This window comes from Ursus maritimus, unplaced genomic scaffold, assembly GCF_017311325.1.
Source record: "Ursus maritimus isolate PB19 unplaced genomic scaffold, ASM1731132v1 scaffold_19, whole genome shotgun sequence".
In the NCBI taxonomy this organism is placed as follows: domain Eukaryota; kingdom Metazoa; phylum Chordata; class Mammalia; order Carnivora; family Ursidae; genus Ursus; species Ursus maritimus.
The window spans coordinates 13,879,929-13,895,454 of NW_024424341.1; the positions used below are offsets into that span (position 1 = coordinate 13,879,929).

Genomic DNA, 15,526 nt, shown 5'->3' on the forward strand with positions numbered 1-15,526 from the left:
TTGTACTCTCACCAGCCAGATCAGAGCGTTCCAGTTGCTTCCCCTTCTTGCCAGCACTGGGTGTTGTCAGGCTTTTAAACTGTAGCCATTCTAGTGGGTGTGAGGTAGTGTCTCATTGTGGTTTTAATGTAGATGTCTCTGATGACTAAGGAGGTTGTCTGATTTTTTTAATGTGTTTATTGGTATGTCATCAAGTGCCTATGTAAGATTTTGATCATTTTTAAACATTTTTTTAAAAGATTTTATTTATTTATTTGACAGAGATAGAGACAGCCAGCGAGAGAGGGAACACAAGCAGGGGGAGTGGGAGAGGAAGAAGCAGGCTCATAGCGGAGGAGCCTGATGTGGGGCTCGATCCCATAACGCCGGGATCACACCCTGAGCCGAACGCAGACGCTTAACCGCTGTGCCACCCAGGCGCCCCCGACTTTTGACCATTTTTAAAAATGATGTGGTCTTTTTTATTTTTAACTTGGCAGAAGTTCTTTATGTATTTGGGATATATGTCCTCTCCCACATAGATACCTATTAGGAAAATGTCCTTTCAGTGTGGCTCACCTTTTCATTTTCCTAATGGTGTCTTTTGATGATTGGAAATTTTAACGGTTGATGACAGCCAGTGGGTGTCTTGTTCCTTTTGATTAGGGCTAGTTTTCTAAGAATCATGGCCTATTGACCATACTTTTACCAAATAATGGTACATTGTTGGGTATTTTTCCCCATAGGCACCATTCCTCTTGATACAGGCACACACACACACACCCCTGCCACATGGAACAAGGGACCCAGGACTTAGGTATCTATGACATCATGGGTCAGAGACAATGGGTTTTTCCCCAATATCCATACCCCTTTCTTTTTAGTAATAAGGGTTCAGTTTTCTGGGACCGTGCCTCCAGTTAAGACATTTCCCAACCTGTCTTGCAACCAGGGGTAGCCAATGTGACTAAGTTTTGTCCAATGACTAGTAATGGAAATTAGAGGGATGCCTGGGTGGCACAGTCAGTTAAGTGTATGACTCTTGATTTTGGCTCAGGTCATGATCTCAGGGTCATGAGATTAAGCCCTGCATCGGGCTTCATGCTCAGTGGGAATCGGCTTGAGAATTTTCTCCCTCTCCCTCTGTCCGTCCTCCCTCTCTCTCCTTCCCCCCGCCCCTCTCTCTCTCAAATAAATAAGTAAATCTTAAACTTTTAGAAATGAATTCTTAAAAGGGATGGATGTTCCATCAGGTTTTTGTCCTCCTTCATGCTGGTTGGTACCTGGGCATTAGAGCTGGAGCTTAAGCAGCCATTTTGGGCAGTGAGGCAGGATGCTGAGGGTGCTGGAGCAAGAATGTAGAAGGAGCCTGGGTCCCTGATGATTCAGGAGCCACCATCTCATCTGCATGGCCTCTCTTCAGACTTCTGCTATGTGACAGAGAAATAATGTCTTATCTTGCTCAAGCCAATAGGTCCTGGTGTTGTTATCATTATTGTTTTTGGTTTGTTTTAGGCAGTTGAATCAAATACTAACACTTGGCTGCTTTCCTGGTTGGGGAGAGGAGGAAAGTGAACTTTTCATTTTTTGGTTAATGGATGTGACCAAAAAAAAAAAAAAGGCAACACAAAGCTAAATGAAAACCAAAACCAAAACCAGATAACAAGTAATTTCTCTGGAACATTCCTACAGCCTCTGCACGTTTCCTCTTGGAGTCTCATTGCACCCTGCCAGGTGGGTTGGACCTAGATGAGCATTAATGATTCCTCCTAGCACATGATGGGGGCTAATATTCAAAAGGCAAAATGTCTTGCCCCCTGTCCCAAACAGGCCACAGAATTCAGGTCCCCTGACTTTTACCCCAGGGCATCAAGGGAATACCTGGAAACCGTAATGGTACAATAAGTCCTGGAAATGAAGTGCCTCAGTGGGTAAAGGTGAAACCCTGCTTCCCCATTCACAGAGGAGTGTGCCAGGGCCAGGACTGGGGAGAGGCAAGGAGGTGCCCGCTGTTAGGTGCTGTTTCCACATTGGCATGACCCCATCGCCTCTCTAGCCTTACCCGAGACCCTGCTTTGGGGTGTGCTGCTGAACTCCTCTCTCTACAGCAGACCCTCATTCCCCAAAATCAATTCTAAAAAGAAAGTGGTATCGTGGCAAGACCCAGGGCTACAGCATTAGACCAGCCTGGGTTCAAATCCTTTTTTGATTCCTTAGCTATGTGACCTTGGGCAACTTCTTCCACTCAGCCTCCTTTCCTCCTCTGAAACATGGATGCTTTGAAAGGGTTCTTGGCAGGATTAAATTAAACAGCATAAATAAAGTTTTTGGCATATGGAGTTCCTTTCCCTTAACTTTCCCTTTATTATAATAGGGTTCTCCAGTGTTCCTTGTCCCTGAGAAGTGAGAAACTGTTAATTCAATATATTCTAATTATGCACCCTTCTGGGTGTAAAGTATGGTGCTAAGATTATTCGCTAGCTAGAGATAAAGCAACCCCGATCCAGCAATCCAGGAAGGAGCAGCTCTGGTTGCTCAAACACCCATGCTCCCGGCTTGCTGAATGGAAGGCAGGGAGCAAAGAGCTCTTCTTTGCCAAAATAAATGGCAGTAGATCCTCCCTAAATGTTGCCAGCTGGTGAAATGCACCAATGGGCTAAGTCAAGCCCATTCACACTCACAACACAGAAGTTATTCCTATTCTCAGGTTCTTTTCTTTCTTTCATTCAGTTGACACATTTATTAAGTGCTTATTTTAATTTTATTTGCAGTAATACATTTCAGGGAAAAAAAAACAGAAAAGTTGCTTCTTGCCAGGATAGATATTACAAAAACGCCAAAGAAATTGATAATTTCAAAAATCAGGACCAGGGGTGCTTGGGTGGCTCAGTGGATTAAGCGTCCGACTCTTGATTTCAGCTCAGATCATGATCTCAGGATCGTGGGATCGAGCCCCCTGTCGGGCTGCACGCTCAGAGTGGAGTCCGCCTGAGATTCTTTCTCCCTTTCCCTCTGCTCCTCCCCCCACCCCACTCCTGCTTGCTCGCTCTCTCTGTAAAATAAATAAATAAAATCTTCAAAAAAATAACTAACAATAAAAATTGGGACCATATTGGATAACGACTCTCCCTTTCTGATCTTCCAGTTTAAGCATGAAACTGAAGATCAGACTTCTCATGGTACAAAGGCAAATGCATCATAAAAACAAAAATTCTGTGAAGACGCGTATGGATCAAAAAAGCAAACATATTTTTCCAGTAAAAAATTATCAGCCGATGGATAAATAAAGCTTCGTTCTCACCTGAGTGCCCTCTTTCAAGGGCTTTTTTTTTTTTTTTTTTTTTTTTTTTACTTTTTAAGGATGATTTTTAATTTTCTACTCTAAAGTGAGACATCTAAGCTAGCCATCAGCCAGGGACTGCAGCCGGGGGAGTATGGACGCGATGGTTTTCACAAAGGTAAACTCCGGCGTTGGTTCACTGAAGTCTGAGCCCTGCTGGGTGGCCAGCATTTAGCAGTCTTATCTCTCAAGGCAAGACAAGCTTTGGCCACACCGCCGTTTCAGGAAATGCCTCCAGTGTCCAGGAATGTTACAGCACCGCTTAAGTGGCTGACCACCAAGACCACGCAGACGAGCTGGCCCGGCCACACTAGGCCACGCACGCCACTGTCGGCCCCTATTCGGGGCAGATGCTGGCGGTGCCAATTCTATTTGAGAGATTTGGGCTCTGCCTTTAAGCACAGTTGACAACGTCAGGAGGGCTGGAACCTCCATTTTGAGGGTCCCCTGGCAGGTAGGTCGTGTGGGATCCTGTTCACCGAGAGCCCCCTGGTGGACACAGAGCTGCCAATGCCTGCCCCTGCCCTGCAGGGCTTCAAATCTGCGGAAAGTTTGGGACAATTGCAATGTCCTGGTACGCCAGCCTTGTGTCCTGGTGAGTCAGGGAAGCCTCTACTCAATTCTAGAATATTGTGGCAACAGGCCTCGCCAGAAATAAAAACAGTTAACACTTATGGAGCATCTACTATGTGCAAGACTCTGCTCTAAGCCTTTAACACGTAGTAACTACTTTAAGCCTTGGAACAACCCTTCGTGGTAGATCATTATTCTCCTTGCAAGAAAACCCACAGTGCGAAACAGGTAATCCCCCCAAGGTAAAGTGGGGTGTTCTTGGGTATGGTTACTAAAGAAGGGAGAACGAGTGGTGGAAAGCCCCAAAGCCACCCATGTCCACTATTGCCCACCATGTTTGTTTGCTGATCTTAGTTTTCTCCTGAGTTTGCAGGGAAGGATGAAGTCTTCTGCTTTCTAAGAGTGGTAATAACTACCACTGCTTCTGTTTCCTACTTTCATTCTTGGAGACACTTTCCTTTTGTCATTTAAGTCCCCCCCCAACCCCTCCAGCTGCAAACACATCTAATAATCAACCACAACAGAGCCCCTGACAGATGGGCCGTGAAACAGATGGCTCCATTGAAAGGCAGCAATCGAAACCGGAGGGTAATTTGAACCAATCAAGAGGATGGGGTCTCTTGGAGGCAAAGTTTTTACAGAAACTGAAACCACATCCTTCAAGCTCCTTTGGTATATTTTTCACCCGCAGATGAGCCTTCCTGGGGGTGGATCCAACTTTTTTTTTTTTTTTTTAAACATCTGGAATGTTGAAAAGGAAGAGAGAGAAACCCTGGGGCCTTGTCAATCAAATTCACTTTTCTTTTGGCAAATGCAGCATCAGTGACAAATTGCACAATTTGACATAAACAAAGTTGATAGATGTCGGCAAAGCTGTTTTAAAACAGCAGCAATGCAGAGATGTGTAGGATGGGGTTTTTTCTCTCAACAGTCAGTATGTTTAATAACAAATAAAACAACCAGATGTTTAATAAATTCTACCACCTTCACGATGTCATCTGATAGCTGCTGATAGTTAATGAGAATGTGGTATTTGTTCCAATCCCAATCCACTGAATAGCTCTTATTATTATAGTTCATGAGGGCTTCTAAGCTCACCTTTGAGGCCTTCTTGGACTAGGAAACACTGGCCTTGACATCCCAAGACTAGAGAGTATAGGCCCTGGTCTGCCACTATTTCCCTGTGTAACCTTGGGTAAGTCATTTAATGCTCCTGGAGTTTAGGTTCCCCACAGAATACGTGACGATGGTCAGCCCTGCTCTGCTCAATGCTGGGTCGTTGCAGGGTTCTAGTGCAATATTAGATGCAACTCACTTTTTCTTTAATGTGAAGTGTATTGATCTTTTTATTGAGAAATAATTTCATCTAGTAGAGAGCCCAGATATTAAAAACTCATCTGAAGTGCATAGTGAGAAGCTTGCCTTTTAAGCTTTTAAGGACTTGTAAAGAATATTGCTGATCGCTCAGCCACAGTTCCAGAAGCTTTATGTAATTTGCTGCCACCCACTAAGAACCCATCTCTGGCAGCGCAGTTTGGGATAGGGGGCAATCATGGTGCTGGATTTCGTCTGTCATCTAAGAAATATTTCTTGCTTTCCTTCCCGGTACCCCATGCTGGGGATTGTGGGGAAGATCAAAGAAATAAAACAAGGTTCCAGACTGCAAACAGGGGGGGAGGGGAAGTGTTATGAATTCTGGATAGCAAAACGTGTAACATTCCACGGTGTAGGGAATATTTCACTTTATTTTTTACTTTTTTATTGTAGAGTAATGAATAATATATGTGTGGGAAAGTGCACAAATCTTAAATGTGCAGCTCAATGAATTTTTAAAAAGTGAATACATCCAAGCACTCAGCACCCAGATTAAGAAACAGAACATTAACAGACCTCAGAAGATTCTCTCATTTCCCTTCCCAGTCAAAAGCCCTTCCGCCCTTCAAAATCACTACTATTCTGACATCTGCCACCGTAAGTTAGTTTTACCTGATTTGAACTTTATATAAATGGAGTCCTGCTCTTGGGTCTGGCTTCTTTTACCTACCATTACATCTGTGAGATTCATTCATGTCGTTGTGGGTGTGGTTCACTCTCTTAGTTACTGCAGCGTTTGGTTATATGCCCACACCATAATTTATTTATCCATTCTTCCGTTAATGGACATTTGGGTTGTTTCCACTTTTGGGTTAGGATGCTATTGACGTTGTTATATGTGGTTTTGGTGAAAATACGTACACATTTATGCTGGGAATAGATAGATCACACATACATACATATACGCATATGTAGAATTGTTGGGTCATGGAGCACGTGTATATTTAGCTTTCATATATTTTGCCAGTTTCCCAAAGTGGTTGTCCCTATTTCTAACCCTCCAGCAGTATACGATGGTCCAAGTTGCTCCACATCCTTTCAAAAAAATTTTCCTCTTCTGTTGAAATACACATAATGTAACATATACCATCTTAACCATTTTCAAGTACAGTTCAGGGATATTAAAGATTTTCATAATGTGCAACCATCACTACCATCCATCTCCATGACTCTTCATTTTGTAAAACTAAAACTAAACTCATTAAACAAAACCCCACTGTTCCCCTTCCCTGGCCCACCACCACCCTATAAATAGAACCATAGTATTAATGTTTTTGTGACTGGCTTGTTTCACTTAGTATATCCTCAAGTTTTATCCATGTTGTAGGATATGTTAGAATTTTCTTCCTTTTTTTTTTTTAAGATTTTATTTATTTATTTGACAGAGATAGAGACAGCCAGCGAGAGAGGGAACACAAGCAGGGGGAGTGGGAGAGGAAGAAGCAGGCTCATAGCAAAGGAGCCTGATGTGGGGCTCGATCCCCTAACGCCGGGATCACGCCCTGAGCTGGAGGCAGACGCTTAACCGCTGTGCCACCCAGGTGCCCCTAGAATTTTCTTCCTTTTTAAGGCTGAATAATACTCCGTCGTATGTATGTACCACATCTGATTATCCGTTCATTGGCGGATTGCTTGGCGGAAGCAACTTGGGTTGCTTCCATGTTTTGACTCTTGTGAATCGTGCTGCTGTGAACATGGGCGTACACATACCTCTTTGAGACCTTCAATTCTTTTGGGTGTATACCCAGAGGTGAACTTGCTGGATCATATAGAAATTCTATTTTTAATTTTTTAGGAATCTCTATCCTCTTTTCCAAAGAGGCTGTACCATTTTACATTCCTGTTCTTCACACACCAAGCTTGTTTACCCATGGGGCCTTCACTCGTTCCTCTGCTTGAAATGCTCTGCAGCCAAGACTTTGCAAGACTGACCCTTTCTCACCATTGGATTTCAGCTCAGCACCTCTTCAGAGAGGCCTTGGGGACACAAAGGCATTCTCTCTCCCATTATCCTTTTTTCGTTATAGCCTTCCTTACAAACTGGCAGTTAAATACAGTCTGTTTCTCCATTAGGGCAGGGATCTTGTCTGTCGCCGTCGCCACTGTGCCCCAGCGCCTCGAAGAGTACCTGGCACTAGGGTGGCGCTCAGTAAAGGCTAAGAAATCCACCCAAGGGATCATGCATTCGCTTTCTCCAGGCTGAGCCAACTCTAACCACTAGAGAAGGGTGAGGGCGGTGGCCCCGGGCGTGGGGGGCGTGACAGCTCACCCGGAGGCCCCGCCCCTAGCCCCGCCCTTGTCCTTGTTCTCATCCGCGGGTCTCCATAAAGTTTATTTGGCTGCGCGCCGCGCGAGGGCTTCTGGGAGGACCGGCCTCGACCAATCAGGAAGCGCGGGCGAGCGGCGCGAGAAGCGGCGGCCGCGTTCTCCAGCCGGGACCGGAGCGGCTGAGAAGGTTGCAGTGTCAGGTAAGGGTTCCTCTGTCCATGTCCTTCCCACTTGGGGGCTTGTCCTTGAACCCGGGGCTCGGAGGCAGGGCGGAGCCTGGTCCCCACGCTCGAAGCCACGCTGCTCTCACTTCCCGTTCGCCTCATGGCAGCCGAGCACGCCTGACGCTGGCGACTCAGCGCCCTGTCGAACCGTCCCCCATTACAGCGTCGGGCAGCGCCCTGGGAGTGCCTTTTATCTGCCCTCTTTCTGAACATGGAGGTTGGCCCCATGACTCCCCCCTTCCTCCGACTACGGCACTCTGCCGCGGCGGGCCAAGCCCCCACCCCCACTCTGTGTCCTGTGAGCCCACCCTGGGCTGGATCGCCGCCCCTCCCCGCCACAGCTCTCCGCCTGCTTGCTCGTCTCCTGCGGACGTACCCTGCCCTCCGAGGGCGGGGGTCTTTCGGGCGAGGGTGACGACCCTCTTAGCCTCTCCCAACCCTTGGCCTGTCTCCTGTACCGGCATTAGGGGAATGTTGCTCCCCATCTGGGGACATGCTGGAGATTAGAACCTGGAGGTGGCCTGCACTTTCTTGGGTCTCACAACACCCCATCCTCTGCAGGGGCAATGCCTGTGTTTACGGGGTCTCTTTAAAAAATCACGGGGCGGACCCCAGGGATTTTCGGTCAAAGTTTGGACCACCCATTCACAGAGCCGTGGGTACCGGTTTGCCCCAGTAACTTTTTTGTTTCGGCCGAGATGCCTTTCAGCATGAGCAAGGGTCACCTTTTGAAATCTGCCTGCGGAACGTGAGAGGGTGTTCTTGGACATCGTAGCTTTTCTTTCTTTCATCTGTTCTTTGTGCATTTCTGTTTGGGACGTTTTGATTTTTCCTTCATGATGAATTGTTATTCAGGGCTCATAGTTTTAAATACGTATATGTTAGGCACAGATCCTCTATTTGTCCTAGATCTATACCCAGCTGCCTCTTTTCTTTCTCAACCTAGATGGTTGATAGGGAACTCAGACTGAACATGTCATGATAGGCCTAGCAAGCTTCCGTCATCTCCCCTCCCAAATTGCTCTTCTTGCTGTTTTTTCTGAGTAACATAAAAGGCTCTAGCCAATAACCTTTGAGTCACCTTTGACTGCTCTTTCTTTCTCACTCCACATCCAGTGCTTGCCACCCTGGGCCAAGTCACCACCACCTCTCACCTGGATTATGGAAATAGTCTCTCATCTGGTCTCTCTGCTTTTGCCCTTGCATTCATGCCCTGTTTTCAGCACGGTAGCTAGAAGGATCCTTTGGAAACACAGGTCAGATCATATCACTCCTTTACATAAAAACCCTACAGTGGATTTCCATCTTATTTAAAGACAAATGCCTTATAGTGAGCCGTAAGACTTTACATCATCTGACCTACTGTGACTTTCCCACTCTCATTTTCTGCTGCCCTTCTCTTCCACGTGTCAGACATGCTTTGGCCTCAGGGCTTTTGTGCTTGCAGGTCAATAGTCATGTGATTTGCTTCCTCACTTTTTTTCAAGTTTTTACTCAGGGGTCACTTAGTGAGGCTTTCCCCAGGTCCTGTTTTCCTTTACTGCTTTAGTTGTTCTTCTTAGCAATTATATTTTAGTTATTTACCTTGTGTATTGTTTGTCATTTCCTTCCAGAACGTGAAGTGGGGAGGATTTTTCTCTGTTTTGTTCCTTGGTAGATCTTCAGCACTTAGATCTGGCACACAGTAGGTGCTCAATAAATATGAAATAAAGGAATGCTCCTGGCACTGTTCTAGGCCTGGGAATACAGTGGTGCATGAAACAGGCCTGCCCTCATTGAAGTGACGTTCTTGTGGAGAATGCCACCAACAGTAAACACACAGATACAGAGTGTAGTGTCAGCGCTGTTTTTTAAAGGAAAACAAGGATATCTGAAGAGAGACCTGATTGAAATGAGAGAGCAGGTTATGGGAATGTCTTGTGGGAGAGCATTCCTGGAACGGGAAGAGCAAGTGCAAAGACCCTAAGGTAGGAACAGTTGGAGAAGTGGTGAGTTTGTGTGTCTGAATCTGCTGCTTTTTTTTTTTTGAATCTGCTTCTTGATGGACTGAAGTAGAAAATAAGGTAGAGGGAAATACAGATGTTCCAAGGAGAGAGCCCAAGGTGTATTCAGGGAACAAGCCACTTTAATTCATGAGACATTTATTTGGTACCTGTTTAATGCCAATTTGGCTGCTGAGGATTCAGAGCTGAGCAGTCTGCCCTACAGGAATTTGCCATATGGAGAAGTAGACCGACATGGGAAGAAAAAATTACAACTATTCCACCAGAGAACAACAGTAGTAGAAGGTTCAGAATAACTGGGAAGGGTTTGGGGTGGGGAGGACTGCCCTTGCTGACTCTGCAGGTTATTTAGGAGTTCCCCATGTGACAATGTAGGTTTGGGGTGGGTGATAGCAGAGTGTGCAGCTACATATGCAGGAGTATGTAGGGAGGAAAGAGCGTGAAGCACCCCCAGGAGAAGAGACTTACTAGGGTATCTTTGGGGAAGGGTAGTGAGAGATGTGGATGGTAAGGGTGACAGTGTCAAAAGGAGCACTTCCTCCTGGAGGGGACAGAAGGTGTCCCTGGTGGGATTAAGGCAGGAGAACATTTCGGAAAGAACTCTTGCCAAGGGGAAGATGAGTTAGAGGAACACAAAGGCTTAGACTATTGAGGCAGTTGGGAGAAAAGCATGAGGGTCAGAGTGGGGGCAAGAGAGATGAGGCTTCCCTTTTGCAGAAGGTATGAGAGGTAGACATGGAGATTAGCTGGATGTTCAGGAGTGGAGGAAAAGGACCCTGAAGTGACTCCCAGGTGGTCTCTGGCTGACTTGTTGGCTGCTAGTAATTTTACTGAGAGACTGGGAACCCAGGAGGAGGAAGTGGTGGTGTTGGTGGCTAAGAGGAGAGAGAAATGTTGAGCTTGGTTTGGGATGCATGTAGTTTGAGGCACCCATGGGTCACGCAAGTGCAATTGTCTGGGGGGCAGTTGGAGATGCTAGCTCAGGTGAGAGAGCTGGCCTGAACCCAGAAGTTTCTACCAAACCTTAGTTTTGATAAATTCAAAAAAAATAAGTTCTCATTTGGGCCCAGATAGTACTCAGAAGTCTTTGGGTGGCCTTTCTGAGGGGTCCTGTGAGCCTCCTGACAGTGTATCTTTAAGAGTGTGTGTGTGTAGTTCTTTTGTGTGTACATGAACATTGGAATCACAGAGGTCCGTGGCCACCCAAAAGATTAATAACCACTGGTAGGGTTCTAGTTGAAGCCATGGCCAATGGGTAGCTCTTTTCCAGAGAAATATGCGGCGTGAGAAGAGGGGGTCCAAGGATAGAAGCTTGGCATTTAAGGGTTGGGTAGATGTAGAAGCCACAGCAGAAGAGGCTTGAGAGAGGGAAATGCTGGAAAAGCAGGAGGAGAACCAGGAAACGGTGTTGTCTTCAAGTCAGGGGAGGAGAGTGTTTCAGGCGAATGGTCAGGGTATCAGAGGCTGTGAGAGAGGAAGGGTTGAAAGTCCACTGGACTTAGCAGTTAGATCATTGGTGGCTGAAGAAGAATTCAGGAAGGGGGGGGAGCAGAAATTAGGTTGTAGTGGGTGATGAATGGATGAGGTATGACAAAGGATGGCTCGCTCTCTGTAAAGAGAGCTGGAGCTAGAGGAGCATGTGGGTTGAGGATTTTTTTTTTAACATTTATTTATTTATTTATTTATTTATTTATTTATTTATTTTTAAAGATTTTCCTATTTGGGAGAGAGCGATAGCGAGAGAGAGCAGAGTGGGGGGTGGGGAGAGGGAGAAGGCGGCTCCCCGCTGAGCGGGGAGCCCAATGTGGGGGCTGGATCCCAGGACCCCGGGAACATGACCTGAGCCAAAGGCAGACACTTAACCGACTGAGCCACCCAGTCGCTCCGGATTTTTTTAAAATAAGCTTTTAATTTTAGAATAGTTTTAGATTTACAGAAAATATGCAAGATAAGTACAGAGTACTCTACGCCCCTCACCCAGTTTCCCCTATTGATGAGGAATTATTTTAGGAAAGAAGAGACCTGAACTCTAGGAGAAGGAGCCAAAGACAGTGAAAATAAGGACAACCATCATTTCCTGAGCTGTGGCTGTGTGTGAGTCTCTGCCATGGGCTTTGCTTGTATAATCTAGTGTTATCATCATAGTAGCCCTCTGATGTCTAAATTTGCTCCCTTCCCTGTCTTCCTCATTTCAGTAAGTGGCACTTTCATGCTCCCAAGTTACTTGGGCCTAAAACCTTGGCATTGTGTTTGACTTCTTTGCGCTCACACTCTGCATAGTGATTTATATCTACATGGAATCAATTCTTAAAATGTATACATGAGTCAGACCCACTATTTGTCTCTTCCACCACTGTCATCCTGGTCCACACCACTCTCATGTATCACATCTGGGTGATAGAGCAGACTCCTGACTGGTCTCCCTGTTTTTACTTTGTGCCCTTCCTCCCCCCAGTCTATTCTCCATGCAGAAGTGGGAATGGGCCTTTAAAAAGGCTTAAGCCTTCGGTAGTTCCCATCACACGTAGACTACAATGCAACGTTCTTATTACCTTGTGCTGTGAAGTCAATACCTTCCAGCCCCTGCCCTAACCCCTTCTCCCCCTACTCTACCCTGTAATTGTGTGCTTCAGCCATGTGGCCTCTGCTCTTCTTCACATATGCTGAAGATGTTTCTGCCTTGAAGCTTTTGCGTTCACTGTTTCCTTTGCAAGAACATTCTTCTCTTCAGGTAATTGGTGTAGCTCACTCCCTTACATGATTTAGGGCTTGTTCAGTGGCTTCCTTTTTGTTTTTATTTAAAAAAATTTTTTTTAAAGACTGTATTAATTTATTAGAGAGAGAGAGAGAGCGCGCGCGCATTCACAAGCAGGGGGAGCGGCAGAGGGAGAGGGAGGAGTGGGCTCCCCACTGAGCAGAGAGCCTGACATGGGGCTCAGTGCCAGGATACTGGGATCGTGACCTGAGCCAAAGGCAGACTGAGCCACCCAGGCGCCCCAACGGTTTCCTTGTTAAAGAAGCTTCATAGAACACCCCAGCTAAAGCAGTCCCACTGTCCACTCTACCACATCTACCTTTTTATCTCCTTTGTAGCACTAATCTATCCCTGGCATCATGTGTCTCTTTTTTTTTAATTGTCTCTCTCCTGACATAAAAGTTCTTTGAGTCTGGGAATCTTACCTGTTTTTTCCACAGCTCCATCCCTAGTGCCTTGAACAGCACATGGGAGATGCTTAATAAATATTTGTTACAGGAAGGTAGGAGGAAGGGGTTCTAACTTTGGTGGTCCTTACAATGTCAGCATAGGAATTTTAAAAATAAGGAGTTATGATGGTGCAGGAGGGCTGGGTCCAAAGACCCAGAGGATGTCCTGCAGGATCAGCCAAGAGTGTTCTTGTCTTTGCGTGGGATAGAAATCAAATGTGAGCCGAGAGGAAGTGAGAGCAGGGTTTATTAAAGACAGAGAGTGTGGATACAGACAGTCTGGGAAACTCAGGAAAGAAGAGTGAGTCTTGTTTTTGCTTGGGCCTTGGGTTTTTATTGAGGATTGAGATCTGTAGTAAGTGTCTTTTTAGGCATCCGAGAACTGTTTAAAATGGATGAGTGTTTAGGTGTCCTCCACAAGTCACTTATGCCCTGGAGCCAGAGGTCTCGGTGAGGCAGTGGTCTGGAAAACGTACCTGACGCCCCTTCTTGGTCACTCTTTAGATGTTATCTGCTGTGCTGGAAGACTCCAGAGAAATCATCAACTCCTTGACCTGTACAAGGGGGACATACATTATCTGTACTTTCAAGGTGGAGGTGCAGGTCCTAGCAAGCATAAAAGCCGCAAAAAAAGCAGTCTTTCATAGGGTCCCTTCGGTTTCCCTATCTCAGTTAGCCATTCTTGGCAAAGTTTGCAGAAATTTATTCTGCCAGTCAGTGACTGCCGGGGATCTAGCTACTGTTTGAGGACACTGTTGGAGTTAAAAAAAAAAAAAAAAAAAAGCTACAATATGCTTTAAGCTTCAGGCTACTTGGGGGTCTAGATATTAACACAATAAAGTACAACAAACAAAGGAGAGAGATATCAGCAAAATGGCAAGGTCCTGATGCTTGTCCCCACATAAAAATAGCAGAATTACCAACAGACAACTACATATTGAGAAAAAAAAGAGCTCCAGAGTGAAATAAGGAGGCTGCAGAAATCCCATGGAGCACCAAAACTGAGGATTGGGCACATGGAAAACTGTAAGTAGATAAATGAATGGAGTAGAAAAGAATTTTGGTGAGGGGAGCTTTTGTGCAGTGGGTGTTGAGGAAAACCATCTGGTAGGCAGGACTTGAACTGGTGGTAAAAAATAATAGCCAAGGTTTACTGAGCGGTTGCTATGTGGCCTATGTAGGAGATGTAGCTCTTTTTCCATTTCACAGATGGACCCAGCAAGAGTAATTAACTTGTCCGCCATCACCCCACCAGAGAGTGAAGGAGTTGGCAGGAGCTCAGGGGTACATTTTTCCCAACTAGGGTAAAATGGCATGAGCAAGGGCATACAGCAAGGCATGTGTAAGGATGGTTGGGGCAGAGTAGATGGGGTAACTGTTACATAGGGTTTCATCGGAAGCATTGCCTCATCTGGATCCCTGTGAGTGGAAGGCTTGGAGGGCTTTTGAGCAGGAGCAACATAGAGAAAGTGCTGGAAAGGTTGAGGCAGCCACAGCAAGCAGAGTGATGTGGAGCGGGAGGAGCTTGAAGATATGTCCTAGTTTCTCTCAAGAACTTGGGTTTAAAGGGATGGAAGTCTGGCCTCCTGTGATAGTGAGGAAGATGGAAGCAACAGTTAGGCTAACTTTATCGTGGTAATCATTTCCCAATATGTGCAGAAATATGTATGTTACGCTGTATAACTTAAACTTCCACCATGTTATGTATCAATTATATCTGAATAAAGCTGGGGGAAAAAAGCTAAGGTTAGAAGATGCTGCAAAAATACAAGTATCCCTTGCTATTTAAATCTGTTAGGTAATGAGAGTTTGGATAGCAAGTTTGGAGACAGAATGATGTCCCGTCAGCTGAATATAAAGTATTTGGTTTCCTGAGTTTGGATAACGAGGAATACCTACTCTTTCTCTCAAAAAATGTATCTGCATCTCATTGGTTTTTTGAGCCTGGAGAGTGGAGAATACCCATAAACAAACAGTCTGAGGTCATGCACAGATGTAAAAGAGAAGGGTGAGTTAGAACCCGAAAGAGAGAGAGAGAGAGGGAGGGAGAGAGAGAAGCCAGGGGACAGAGAGGAAGAGATGGCGGGGTGGGGAGGCGCGTCTGGATAACTGCATTTTGAGACGTGCCAGGTGTGACAGTTACGTGCTGGAGTGGAAACGCGTAGGCAGTGCCTGGAAGCTCTGGGTTGGAGTGGGAGTGTAGGGAGCAGAGTGGGAGTGTGGATTTGATAGTCTTTGCCATCAAAGATTTGGGGCCAGTGGTGAGACAAACACACTGAAGCAGAGGGTTTAGAGCAATTTAGAAATTAACAAGTTATTTAAAATTAGGGTCACATATAGCCATGGAAAAGAATTCAGACTGACGGGTATAAAATGAAAAATCCCAACTCTTCCCTTTGCTTTCTGGAGGCAATGCTAAGTTAAGTTTCTTGCTAATGTTAACGTTTCCTGCTTTTCTGTAAATGACCTGTGAACAGACCTTAAGTGTACAGCTCAGTGAATTTTTATGTATTTATTCACTCAGTGAGCACCAGTCATACTGAAGCATGGGACATTTCCAA

At 45.6% G+C, this 15,526-nt stretch overlaps 1 protein-coding gene across 2 annotated transcripts in view; it reads left to right on the forward strand.

Annotated features, from left to right (window-relative positions):
- The first annotated feature begins 7,602 nt into the window (after positions 1–7,602).
- The window catches only part of NUP93 (nucleoporin 93), a 104,638-nt gene continuing 96,714 nt past the window's right edge, over positions 7,603–15,526 (forward strand). For both annotated transcript variants that reach the window (XM_008702613.2, XM_040633329.1), the window contains exon 1: positions 7,603–7,734. The gene's annotated coding sequence lies outside the window, so the exon portion shown is untranslated. The remainder of the gene's footprint in view (positions 7,735–15,526) is intronic.